Here is a 10,735-nt window from a genome sequence, read left to right on the forward strand (position 1 = left end):
ATATTGCATTGCTCATATTTTAAATTACAAGTCTAATTTTTCTTTTAAGGTTATGCAGTTGTGTATAATGTAATTAGACAGGTGCTTATTTTATTCTTAAAATGTGCTTGAAAAGTGCTTATAGGTGCGTATTTTTTTAACTAAAATGTCGCTATGAACCCTGTGTAAAAACTTCACAAACTATGATTATTTAGTCTGTCTTGTTTAAAAACCAAAGTCTAGATGGTAACTAAACAAGATGGTTCCAAATTGAAATAGATACTATTTCTCCACTGGGAACCATTTTCTACATTTAGTTAGTAGGTAACTTGTATATTCATGAGTTTTTGGACATGGAATTGAATACCATTTAATGAAAGGCATAATAATCAGTTTTTTTTTTTTTTGGTGCAGCAATAGAGTTATCATTTTAAAGTAATGTGACATAAGTAAAATAACTGCTTTTTATGATCTTCATACATTTTATATATTTGGGACACATGCATTATATTTGTTATGATTTCAGTTTTTCTAAGTATGTCTTTGTCTTTGCATATGTTAGAATTTACAGAAATCTATATTTTGACATTTACATTTTCGATAGGCTTTATCATGGGAGATGTTGATGATTGGGGTCTTTCTTCTGATATACAAGAGAAAGGAATTTTAAAATTAGTTGACAATTTAAATTTGGAATATCCTATTCCACCAGTGCCACCTCCAATACCTCCTCCAAAGATTCCTGATGAAGCATCAAAAGAGGATGATGAAAAAGATGATGAACCTGAATTAAATCCTGCTGAGATATCTGTGATGAAAAAACTTGTAAGATCTCATTTAATTAAAGTTTCTCATGATATAGATATCCAGAGAAATCCTAATTCATCTTTTTATTCTGTGAAATCTTTTGAAGAATTGAATCTGCGACCTGAACTTCTAAAATATGTGTATGGTATGGGATTTAATTCACCCTAAAAAATACAAGAGACTGCTCTTCCTACTCTTATTGCAGATACTCCACAAAATATGATTGCTCAGTCTCAAAGTGGAACTCTTAAAACTGCTGCTTTTCTTTTGGCAAGTTTGAGCAGAGTGGACACAAATTTGAAATATCCTCACGTGCTTGTTTTGTCCCCAACATATGAGTTAGCCATGCAAACAGGAAAAGTGGGAAAACAAATGGCAAAATTTTGTCCTAACATTGAATTTTGTTTTGCTGTTAAAGGCGAGGTTTTGCAAAGAGGAGAAAATATTACTGCTCAGTTTATGATTGGAATTCCTGGTAAAGTTTATGATTGGGGCAATGTGCTATAAGTTTTTTGATCTCAGGAAAATAAAAGTATTTGTTTTAGATGAAGCAGATGTTATGATATCGACTTAAGGATATCAAGACAGGCTATTCGCATCCGTAAGCAGCTACCAAAAGATTGTCAGATGATGCTGTTCTCAGCTACTTATTCTGAAGAAATCATGCAATTTGCAGAATTGATTTTTTCTGATCCTATTATAATTAAACTGAAAAGGGAAGAAGGCAGTTTGGATAATATATATCAGTATTACATAGTGTGCAGAGATAAAGAAGAGAAATTTCAAGCTTTGTGTAACATATATGGTACTGTGTCAATAGGACAGGCTATTATATTTTGCCATAAGAGGAAGACTGCATCTTGGTTAGTTGAATAGCCATTCTCAATAGATTTACAGAAGGAAAAGAAAAAGTAAGTAACAATTCTTGGTAAGATGCTCTATAATTATAAAAGTAAAATTTATTTACGAAAGCAGTTTTTGCTTTTCAAAGATTAAAAATATTAATTTACCTTTAATCAAACATGGTATTAAGATTCGCATCATTCAAATGAGTAATTTTCTAAATTTTTGAAATTTCTGAATTTAAAGAAAAAGAGAAATGAATTATTTATATATATGTTCTTTAATTATTCTGTGTATGATTAGTAATTTCTTGGATTTTTGTCATTATATTTCCCATTAAAAATATTTGCAAGTTATTGCGATAGAAATTTTTTAAAGTTAATTTTAATCACAAAATATAAATGGACCAAAAATATATGATAACTTGATATTTATGTATATTGTAATTTATGTAGTTAAGACCACCCAGTAATGTCCAAAGTAAATGCCTCTGGCAGCATGAATGGCAGATGCTGTGGAAGTGACTCAGATATTGAATGTCTGGTGTCTGGAATCATGTATTCTCCAGGTATCTTTGGTAGTGTGAAAATTGCTCACATTTTGTGCAACATGACATTTAGTGTGTTTTTTAGAGAATCCGGTTATTGAACTTGTAGTAATCTCAAAAGTTTTCACACTTAATGTGAGGACTTACCTGGAAGTAGTATTCTTGCAGTGACACTATTTGAAAGCAATTCTGATTGTATGACATGTAGTATTCAAGGCCAGAGCCAATGCAGCTATACTAGTAGCATTTTAGGAGACATGGGATGGCAAAAATCACATGTTCGATTGTGGCTGTGTTATCTTGTGGAAAGATTACATAGATAATTGTCAGCTTGTATGAATGTACTTGATTGTCAAGGATGGACACCAAATAAAAGTGCCATTTAGCGCTACTGTTAACGAAGAACACAGAAAATATATAAATCAAATATATTCAAAACAGTTTGTTCAGTTGCGGGCTGCCTCTACCCCAGGCTGGGTGCATTATGAATAAAGACAAAAAATTCTTAATAAGCCATTCTTTATTTTCATCACAACATTCTCATTCTTCCGAGATCAGCCTCGTTCTGTCTGCAAGCAAAACATTCTTAAAACTCAGCACGCAGGCTGACGTCACAAACAGCAGTGCCTCGCACCAGTTATTACTGCAGTTCATTTCACAACATCCTCCCCCCCTTTGAGACTCAGGTTGAGTCTCAAAGCTGATAACAAACATTATTTAAAAGATGAAAATTTTTTTTGGAGCTTTCACAAGTCGTCCAGAGGAGGAATATTGTTGCATCACCATTTTATCAGGTGCAATAACCCTTTTTAACATACATCCAGCACTGGAATGTTGTGATGAGGCAGTGTCTAAAGAAAAGGCCAAAGAATTTAATAATGGTGATTGGTGGCTCAGGGAAGGATCATGTATTGTTGACGAAACAGTGTGAGCCTCAGCCATCGTTGAGTAATCTACCTCAGAATGATGCGAATGATCAGAGAAAGAAACGTTATGTGCAGTTTCCGTGACTGTGTGACAGGTAGGCCTAGGGCTGGATAAATAAGGATCATTGTCCACGGTGTGTTCATAATCACCTAAAGAAATAGTATTGTCTAACAAATGAGGATTTCTTATAGAAAAATCAAATAGGGGATCAGAAAATTGGGAGAAAATTGGGAATTCCAATTTAGGCAAAGATACGATCGGTTGTTGTATGACTCTGGAAGGTTTGGCAATTTCAGTATGCTATATAAATAAAGGGAAACTCGTAAAACACGTTAAAATGTAGATAAAAACAATTGAAAATAGTTAAAAGCATATGACATAAATAATTATATGTTGAACAATAAAAATATATATACTAATATTAGTTTTAGTGCAAAAAAAATTGAAAACCACGCCGCACTTGGTGTAAAATGGGCTTCCCTGTATACAAACTATGCCTGCGGAAGAATACTTTTACAGGCAATATGAAGAAACTAATATAGGAGTTGCAAGAGCAATTACAAAGTCTATAGAGAGAGATGACCGATTGCCGAAGTTTGAGATTTTCGAAAATTATTTTTTTTTTAAAAGTATTGTTTGTAGAGTAATTTGGAAAGGTATTACAAAGAGATTTATCTCCAAGAAATAATATGGTATTGTTTTCAAAACAGTGGAACAATCGGTACTACAATTCAAAGTGAGGTAAACTTTCTATGGATGGTCTGGTAGTGTCCAAGATACAACCAAGTAGGACGTCATTCTTGAGGAAATTACCATTGGATTCAGAATTTATGATTCGGAAATGACGTAAATAAGATATTGCGAGGTAAAATGGATTGAATTGAAACCATGCTATAATTGGGAATGAATTGGCGATATCTGCAGGCGCTAATACTGCCAAAATGGCAGTCTGAGATTTTGAAAATGTTGGCAAAAGGAGATTAAAATGTATAATAAACGTAAAATGCCAATGCAATTTTAAGAATATGCGATTAAGTAACTAATACAAGTAATTTTACCTATGAATTTGCTGTTAAAAAGAATAGAATAATAATAATCAAGTGAGAAGAGTTATCGCCAAGTAATGGAGGCATGTTAACATGCAATAATATGTTAAAAAATTATATAATTGCACTGTACTAAATATTAAAGGGATTTAAATCAAAGAAAATATTCAACACAATATAGATAGTCACTAAATTAAAGAAACTAAGTATTAATATGAGATTATTATGAGAATATATATATGAGAAATTATATGAGCTTCGTATGTGGCCAAGATCACACACAATCACACACCGATGCACAGGTAATAGCGCACACACACAGGAGATGATCACTTTATCACTTTGTAGTAAACACACACTACACAGCTTCTGTATTAAAGGCATATAGATGAGAAGAACACATAATATTTGTAATAATTTCTTCCATACGTTATAAACAGAGGATGCACTGTTGAGTGTAGTAGTAAAGATACACAGAATTATAATGCTGATAGACGTCAAAATCAGAAGTCACACATACAAGTAAGGTGAAAATTCAGATTATTGATATCATTTGCAGAAAAAAGTTGAGGGGGCACGAGTTTATATATGCAATATTTTCCAAGAAATAATTATTTTAATGCGTTGAACCACAGAGCACTGGATCAGGAGCCGGGCAGATGATACTTTAAAGCAATTTATTACACAATATCGATGAGCACATCCACAAAATTTATATAAATTCGGATGTATCAATGCATGAGCTGTAAAAAGTGGAGTGGGGACGAAACTGTACGGTCAATATTTCACCCCGAAAAAAATTCGCGAAGAATCTGCACTATGATGCACCGTAATGATCGCCAAGGTGATGAGCACTTCCTACAGTAAATATATTAAGAGTCACAGCACTCGCATGTGTAGAATTGATATAAACTCAGAATCTTCCATATGCAAAGAACGAAAAACAGTCAATATAGTTGAAATAACGTAAAAACAAACCGTAAATATTGTTGTAGTAACACTCTGCTCTGGCCGCCATTGACAATGCTTGGTATGACATCGGAAATTTGGAAAGTCGATTTCTGCGTGTGTGAGAGATATAATTGATGATTTCTTGTTACGATGAAGAAATCAAAACTTTAAAAGAAGAAAATTATGCACTGCAGACTTGAAGACATGCTGAAAAATTGGGTTGGACGGAAATATTATCAGAGCCATAATCCACCCATGTTGATACTGTGAGTGAAAGTTGTTAGATTCCTCTGCACCCAGTTTCGTATCAGGAATTATGTTTCTATCACTGGCCTGCATCTCCAGAGGAAAGATTCATTGTATTGGTCGTACAACTGTTCCATGCCAGGTCTTAAGTTTAACCATACAAATCTTTCCATCACGTCCAGGGATCAATTCTGTAATTCGGGCTAAGGACCAAAATAAACGTTTTCTGTTATCATCCTCCATCACTAATATTTCTCCTACTACAGGTTCCCGAGATCATTTTTCATTTTGCTTTTGAACCAGTTGTCTAAGGTATTCTTTTCTAAATCGTTGTCCCAGATCATTTAACAAATTAGTTCTATATTTTAATCTCTTATTAAGACTTGACGAATTTAATTCATCAAGATCTTCAACATTGGAATTTCTGTTCTCGATAAGAAACATGGCGGGTTTCAGAGAGACTAGTTCCTGCAGACCACACCTCTCAAAATTGGGACAGAAAGCCAGGTTGGAAGTATACTTGTGAGAATGTACAGGTTCCGGTAATCATATAGTATGTGATCTACTGCTTTTAGTTAGTTATTTATTTCTTAGACTAAAACACTCTTTTTAAATTTGAGCATGCAATAAAATAAAGGTGAGAAGACAGCAAATTTTAGGATCACCCACTAAAAATAAATAGCTACGTGATTAGATTACATATTACATGATTACCCAGGTGCTGGCCTTTCTTCAACCGGGTTCTGTTGATACAAACATATTCATGATGTAACAGGGTTCGTAGCGGTCCTTACAAGTGCTTATAAGACCTTATATTTGAAAATAAAATATAAAGGCCCTTATAGGTGCTTACTTTTTCTTTAAAGCCCTTATTTTTTTGTTTTTAGTGCATATTTTTTGCTTTTAGTGCTTTTTTTTAATCCTTTGTTTTTAATGAACGCGCATTTTTTCCCCGTACCAAAGCCGAAACTAAATAAACAACTTTTTTTCCTTATATGCAACGTTAGATGGTGAATCATACTCCTGAAAATTGCTTTCCCCCATTCCTCTGCATTAACGTAACCTATGGTGCGTGCGAGAGTACAGACAGGTGCACGTCGTTCTATTGGCCAAAGAATTGCGAAAGGTGCACGTCGTTCTGTTGGCCAAAGAATTGCGAAAACGTAGAAAATTCCGGTACATTCGGTAATTCTTGTCCTCCCACCCAAATACTACACATGTTTGAATTTCTATCAAGATTTTAAGAAATTTGCATTCTCGTTCCGCTTGGTCAGTTCATATTCGTGTTTATTATGATCGTTATGCTTATATTATGAGCATATGTATGAATATTTATAATAATATAATTGCAGTCACTGCTGAAGTATAGATAAATTTCCAAAAATGGGTGTTTTTTTACACAGATTAGCTTTCTAAGGAAAAATATTCGGAATGGCTTAAATAAAAGGAAAGTAATCGAATGGTCAAAGTAATTTCATTTTCTTTGCCAATACATTATACAGTACGGAGGTTGGGAATTTCTCCGCAAAATCTCTAATATTAAAGCAGCGGACTTTTTTTGTCTCTGTCCAATCTGGATTGAATAGGGCCAAAAGTTTTTTCGGTCTACCCAACCCAAGTGAAGATTGATTGATTCTATTTCAGAAATTTAATACAGTCTGTTGAAAATTAGAATCAGAAACACCCCAGATTAGTAAGTCTCTTTCTTTTCCTTTATTTAGTTCTTTCTCCGAATACCGGCAGGTGTTGATTCCAATTGCGTAATATCACATATGGAAGAATTATGCTGGACGTATTGCGCAATAACGTTTGCGGTATTTTGCATTGGTAATTAATTTTGATGTTCAGTCTGAGATTTGTTTATGAACACTTAAAAGAGTTTTACTGTGCTTCTAAGCAGAATATTTCTCAGTTCCATTGGTTTTTATATGATGCACATATCGAAATGTCAAAATCATTTATTTAGCCTAAATTTAAATCTAAAGAATGGCTACAATCTCCTCCACTCCTCTTTTTCCAGTTACTATCCGGAAAATTCAGGAATTTCCGAGTATGCTGGCTAGTTCAGCTTTTACTGTTAAAGGATGACTGAAAGAAGGAATTTCCCGTCTTCTGATTTCAGAAATGTGCCTCATTTTTACTTAAATTACTTTGCTTGGGATATAGTATGTTAAGGGAAAATTGTTATGCAATGAAAATTTAGAAAATGTTCAGAATTTTGATTTAAGTTAAATTGTTTATATGGTAATATGAGTGGAAAAATAAATTGTATTTATTATTAAATGCCGAACGAATACAATTAATATAGCTTATTATTATTTATTTGCTATATTTTCAACTGAAATATCATCATTAAATTTTGTAATAAAGTTTAGTTCTGTGTAGTTTTTTTTTCCTCTCATTGTAAACTAATTCTGTAAATTGAACTGTCATTTAAAATTTAAAAAAAAAAAAGTTATTTGCTTTCCATTGTTGAGGTAATGCTCATTCTCATAATAAATATTGCATTGCTCATATTTTAAATTACAAGTCTAATTTTTCTTTTAAGGTTATGCAGTTGTGTATAATGTAATTAGACAGGTGCTTATTTTTTCTTAAAATGTGCTTGAAAAGTGCTTATAGGTGCTTATGTTTTTAACTAAAATGTGGCTATGAACCCTGTGTAAAAACTTCACAAACTATGATTATTTAGTCTGTCTTGTTTAAAAACCAAAGTCTAGATGGTAACTAAACAAGATGGTTCCAAATTGAAATAGATACTATTTCTCCACTGGGAACCATTTTCTACATTTAGTTAGTAGGTAACTTGTATATTCATGAGTTTTTGGACATGGAATTGAATACCATTTAATGAAAGGCATAATAATCAGTTTTTTTTTTTTTTTTTGGTGCAGCAATAGAGTTATCACTTTAAAGTAATGTGACATAAGTAAAATAACTGCTTTTTATGATCTTCATACATTTTAATTATTTGGGACACATGCATTATATTTGTTATGATTTCAGGTTTTCTAAGTATGTCTTTGTCTTTGCATATGTTAGAATTTACAGAAATCTATATTTTGACATTTACATTTTCAATAGGCTTTATCATGGCAGATGTTGATGATTGGGGTCTTTCTTCTGATATACAAGAGAAAGGAATTTCAAAATTAGTTGACAATTTAAATTTGGAATATCCTATTCCACCACCTGTGCCACCTCCAATACCTCCTCCAAAGATTCCTGATGAAGCATCAAAAGAGGATGATGAAAAAGATGATGAACCTGAATTAAATCCTGCTGAGATATCTGTGATGAAAAAACTTTAAGATCTCATTTAATTGAAGTTTCTCATGATATAGATATCCAGAGAAATCCTAATTCATCTTTTTATTCTGTGAAATCTTCTGAAGAATTGAATCTGCGACCTGAACTTCTAAAATGTGTGTATGGTATGGGATTTAATTCACCCTGAAAAATACAAGAGACTGCTCTTCCTACTCTTCTTGCAGATCCTCCACAAAATATGATTGCTCAGTCTCAGAGCTGTACTCTTAAAACTGCTGCTTTTCTTTTGGCAAGTTTGAGCAGAGTGGACACAAATTTGAAATATCCTCACATGCTTGTTTTGTCCCCAACATATGAGTTAGCCATGCAGACAGGAAAAGTGGGAAAACAAATGGCAAAATTTTGTCCTAACATTGAATTTTGTTTTGCTGTTAGAGGTGAGGTTTTGCAAAGAGGAGAAAAAATTACTGCTCAGTTTATGATTGGAATTCCTGGTAAAGTTTATGATTGGGGCAATGTACTATAAGTTTTTTGATCTCAGGAAAATAAAAGTATTTGTTTTAGATGAAGCAGATGTTATGATATCGACTTAAGGATATCAAGACAGGCTATTCGCATCCGTAAGCAGCTACCAAAAGATTGTCAGATGATGCTGTTCTCAGCTACTTATTCTGAAGAAATCATGGAATTTGGAGAATTGATTTTTTCTGATCCTATTATAATTAAACTGAAAAGGGAAGAAGACAGTTTGGATAATATAGATCAGTATTACATAGTATGCAGAGATAAAGAAATTTCAAGTTTTGTGTAACATATATATGGTACTGTGTCAATAGGACAGGCTATTATATTTAGTCATACCAGGAAGACTGCATCTTGGTTAGTTGAATAGCCATTCTCAATAGATTTAGAGAAGGAAAAGAAAAAGTAAGTAACGATTCTTGGTAAGATGCTCTATAATTATAAAAGTAAAATTTATTTATGAAAGCAGTTTTTGCTTTTCAAAGAATAAAAATATTAATTTACCTTTAATCAAACATGGTATTAATATTCACATCATTCAAATGAGTAATTTTCTAAATTTTTGAAATTTCTGAATTTAAAGAAAAAGAGAAATGAATTATTTATATATATGTTCTTTAATTATTCTGTGTATGGTTAGTCATTTCTTGGATTTTTGTCATTATATTTCCCAATAAAAATATTTGCAAGTTATTGCGATAGAAATTTTTTAAAGTTAATTTTAATCATAAAATATAAATGGACAAAAAATATATAACTTGATTCAATATTGTAATTTATGTAGTTAAGACCACCCAGTAATGTCCAAAGTAAATGCCTCTGGCAGCATGAATGGCAGATGCTGTGGAAGTGACTCAGATATTGAATGTCTGGTAAAGTGTCTGGAGTGATGTATTCTCCAGATATCTTTGGTAGTGTGAAAATTGCTCACATTTTGTGCAACATGACATTTGGTGTGTTTTTTAGAGAATCCGGTTATTGAACTTGTAGTAATCTCAAAAGTTTTCACACTTAGTGTGAGAGTGTGAGGACTTACCTGGAAGTAGTGTTCTTGCAGTGAGACTATTTGAAAGCAATTCTGATTGTATGACATCCTGTATTCAAGGCCAGAGCCAAAGCAGCTATACCAGTAGCATTTTAGGAGACATGGGATGGCAAAAATCATATCTTCGATTGTGGCTGTGTTATCTTGTAGAAAGATTACATAGATAATTGTCAGCTTGCATGAATGTACTTGATTGTCAAGGATGGACATCAAATAAAAGTGCCATTTAGAGCTACTGTTAACGAAGAACACAGAAAATATATAAATCAAATATATTCAAAACAGTTTGTTCAGTTGTGGGCTGCCTCTACCCGAGGCTGGGTGCATTATGAATAAAGACAAAAAATTCTTAATAAGCCATTCTTTATTTTCATCACAACATTCTCACTCTTCCAAGATCAGCTTTCATTCTGTCTACGAGCAAAACATTCGGAAACTCAGCGCGCAGGCTGACGTCACAAACAGCAGCGCCTCGCGCCAGTTATTACTTCAGTTCATTTTACAACATCCTCCCCCCCTTTGAGACTGAGGTTGAGTCTCAAGCTCATAACA

At 33.0% G+C, this 10,735-nt stretch overlaps 1 pseudogene; it reads left to right on the forward strand.

Moving 5' to 3' along the window:
* Positions 1–792: 792 nt before the first annotated feature.
* On the forward strand, positions 793–1,662 carry LOC146997022 (ATP-dependent RNA helicase DDX19A pseudogene; annotated as a pseudogene).
* Positions 1,663–10,735: the final 9,073 nt, after the last annotated feature.

The sequence above is a fragment of the Stegodyphus dumicola genome, chromosome 5 (assembly GCF_044657685.1).
Source record: "Stegodyphus dumicola isolate Sdum_Otavi_A_Nest chromosome 5, ASM4465768v1".
Lineage (NCBI taxonomy): Eukaryota > Metazoa > Arthropoda > Arachnida > Araneae > Eresidae > Stegodyphus > Stegodyphus dumicola.